The sequence below is a fragment of the Pinus tabuliformis genome, chromosome 8 (genome assembly GCF_031772625.1).
Source record: "Pinus tabuliformis cultivar Carrire ecotype Pingquan chromosome 8, CPIR1, whole genome shotgun sequence".
NCBI classification, from domain to species: Eukaryota; Viridiplantae; Streptophyta; class Pinopsida; order Pinales; family Pinaceae; genus Pinus; species Pinus tabuliformis.
Window position 1 is genome coordinate 1869944491 of NC_142294.1, and position 3565 is coordinate 1869948055.

The window sequence follows — 3565 nt, forward strand, 5'->3', positions numbered from 1 at the left end:
ATTATGTGCTATAGGTCTACTGTTATAGCGGTAGTTTGTGTAGATTTGGAGGTTTTTAACCGTATTTGGAGATGGTGGATGAGCCGCTACAGTTGCTACCCGCTCACTCAGAAGAGGTAGGGGATCCAGTAGGTTCTGCGCTGTTGGCTAGTGAGGTGGTGGTTGGGGTCAAGGAAGAAGTTGGGGAGGAAAACACCGAGGCCACCGAAATTCCCATGTCTCAGGAGAAGAAGCTCAGGTTCAAAGCTCAGGAGCAGCAGCAGTCCTATTGGGATCGTTGCATGTAGGCCCAGTGAGGAGATGGATGTCACGAGAGCTTTACGACTAGGCAGGCGTTACTCAGGATCGATGCAATCAGAAGAGTCAGCCTTGGATCGTGAACAGACTGTGACCGGTAATTCTGGCCGTCATCCACGTTCGGACAGCCCCCCTCTTCAGGCATTTGCATCAGGTGGACAGCATTCTGAAAGTAGTGCAGCTTACTTTCTTTGGCCACCATCAAACCGGCTTAACGGTACTGCTGAGGAGAGGGCAGCTTATTTTGGTGGCGTTCAGAAAGAAGTAGATTCAGATAACACTGGAGCACTTACCAAGCGGACATCAAGACTGCAATTGGTTTTCGCATTAGACAGGGGGTGCTGACAATAATTCCTGCTATTCTTGTGTTTGTGGCTAGAAAGGTGCATAAGCAATGGCTTCTTGATGTCCAGAGGCTACCTTCTGTTCTTGAGGGGCCTGGTGGTGTTTGGTGTGATGTTGATGTTGTTGAATTCTCATATTATGGTGCACCGGCAGCAACACCAAAGGAACAGTTGTATACGGAGCTTGTAGAAGGTTTGCGGGGAAGTGATCAAACCATTGGGTCTGGTTCACAGGTTGCAAGCCAAGAAACATATGGAACATTGGGAGCCATAGTTAAAAGTCGAACTGGCTCTCGTCAGGTTGGATTCTTGTACAAGATTCCGCAGAGGAAGATGGAGCCGAAGGTATGGGTTATGTGCCAAAGAAGACGACAGGTGTCTTTCCGACCTCGAAATCAGTGAAGAAATTAAGCAGAAAAGAGAGCAAAAATGCGTTGACTAAGACAAGTAAATAAAATGTCCCAAGACTGTAAGAGGTCACCATCTAGATGCTCTGCCACAGGTCGATTGTGATTATCTAGTCGTCCCTATAAATGTCAGAGACACAAAGAAGGCCTTGAATTTGCCTGTACCACAGGGTTCCAAGAGTTCCAGAGCAATGAAATTAGATGCTGAGGAAATGGATGTGAGCTCATACAAGCAGGATTGAGGCTCTGTGCCAGAGGATAAGTTTCCAGAGGATACTAAACCGATTCAAGTGGTAGGTAAACTACATTTTATTTTTATTGTTTACTTATAAGAATTAATTCAAGAAACTTGCCCATGAGTGACTTCCGTTGCTTTAGGTGAAAAGTCTGGATGGTAATTTTTCTACAAAAATCGCCTCGTGCTTTCCTGTTATGCCATTTAGGTGGTGCAGACAACAGTGATAGTGAAGCCTGGTGGTTGGGTTAAACTATGCTGACCTCACTAGTGAACCAATGCCTTATTGGTGGCGTATGTAGAGATTTTCACTTTTGAAATAACTAATAGCTTGCCATATGTCATTCAATAGAACAGTTTAGTTTGGAGGTCGATATTCCCAAGTAAATTTTTGTTAAAAATAATGGGCAATGAATCGAAGATTAGATCTACCCGACCGATGGAAGTCTCTACCCTGTGCTACATACCCATTTGATGACAGGCAACACTGTTCAGATCAATGTCAGTAGAGGCGTGACTAGTATACCTCTTTTCCATTCAGTTCTTGTTCCTATTATCATTTCCATTCCTCTGTTGGGATTACACTTCTACAACACCACCAGTTTTTAAGTGCATGATATATGCAGGGAGATGGGTGGGCTCAAGTTGCTTATCCGTCAAAATTCTATAGTCACAATTCTAGTCTTGTTTTGTTTCTGGTTATGTTTACGTTTCCTATTTCTAGTAAAGTAGGTTTTGTATCTCCAAACCTCAATTTTATAGTGGTAATGTACGCCGTCAGGGAGGTGATTTACGCTTATTATTCCCCAGAAACCTTGAGTCCTATTTCCTGTTCTATTCACCATGTAGTCATGTCTCTTGTTTTGCTTATGTTTTACCCTTTTTGGTAAAATACGCTTAGACTGTGGATTGATATTTTAATAATGCCATAACAAATTTCCTATGAATATAAGGCAAAGTAATGCACAGGACTTGAGTAGGTCATGAAATGTTCAAATAGAAAAATCGTCTTTGACGTTGGTGTAGCCCTAATCATTTTGGGTGAAAATGCAAATATTCTGAATTGATTTTTCTTAAAATTATGTTATCGAACTTTTTTTACCATTTTACATATATGGAAAAACCTCAGCCCTACCAAGTAAGTTCATGCAGGCTCTCCACTTTACAATATATTTTTGCTGGCTTGATCTAATAATATTTTTCTTACAATTATAAAATCTTAATCTTTGCTTTTTTACAAAAAGGCTATACCTTACTTCTAGTTTCTAAAAGCGCGGTATGCTGGACACACTGATGTAAAAGAAAAGATGGGAATGTGCCTTTTTGTTTAGGCTATTGTGTGGGTTTTTTTCAGCCGTTGCATAACCTTGCAATAGGTTACTCATTATCAAATTTTCCTTGTTGTCAACTTGTCGGTCTTAGAGATGAAGTCTCATTGTTTTTGTTGAATCTTGTGTCATGAGTGATCTCCTTAGGGGTTTCAGAGTCTCCTAGCTTGGAGCTCTCAATTTTACTGTGGAATCTTCATTCTCATACCCTCTTACTCCCCCTACTTCCCTGTACATTTGTATATTCTATATTACTTTTTCTATAACTCTGTCTTTTGTTTCTAATTTCCATATTTTCCTGTTGTCTTACTTGAGTGAAATATTTGGAATTAGTTAACAATAAACTGTAGCCTAATAAATCTATGCCTTTTTATGGAAAGGACTCGCAGAAATAGATTATTAGTTAACAGTAGATTCTAGCCTAATAAATCTATGCATTTTTATGGAAAGTACTCGCAGAAATAGATAATCCCGAGTTAGAGGGACAATATGTATTCTTTTTGGCAAAAGGATGAATTTAAAGTTGCAATAAATGAAATTGAGATTATATAACATGATTGTTTCATTAGAGCAAGAGGCTCTGAGAATCTGGGTACTGTTTCTGGTAAGGATTTGATTTTTAATGTGAGTTAAGCCATAAGAGTTATCTAGTTAGATGTTAGCATAGTCTGTAACCATGCTTGATTAATAGCTTGACTCTGTAACCTTGCTTGATTAATAGCTTGATAAGTATTATTAGCTCATCATGAAAAAGGGTTAGTAACCTTACCAAAGGCTATCTAGGCTAAATAGTGTATTACTTATCTATGTCGTAATGCTTACCTATTTAGAACACTAGCACTACCTATGGTTAGTCTAGTAAATCCTGGTTATTAGTTAAATACACTGTAATAATACCAGCTACATCTTACTTGCTAGTTTAGCCTGGAGTTAATATCACTCTTATGGATTAAC

The 3565-nt window shown here is 39.5% G+C and overlaps 1 pseudogene; it reads left to right on the forward strand.

The window, feature by feature from the left end:
• The first annotated feature begins 281 nt into the window (after positions 1 to 281).
• On the forward strand, positions 282 to 1673 carry LOC149243803 (protein NARROW LEAF 1 pseudogene; annotated as a pseudogene).
• Positions 1674 to 3565: the final 1892 nt, after the last annotated feature.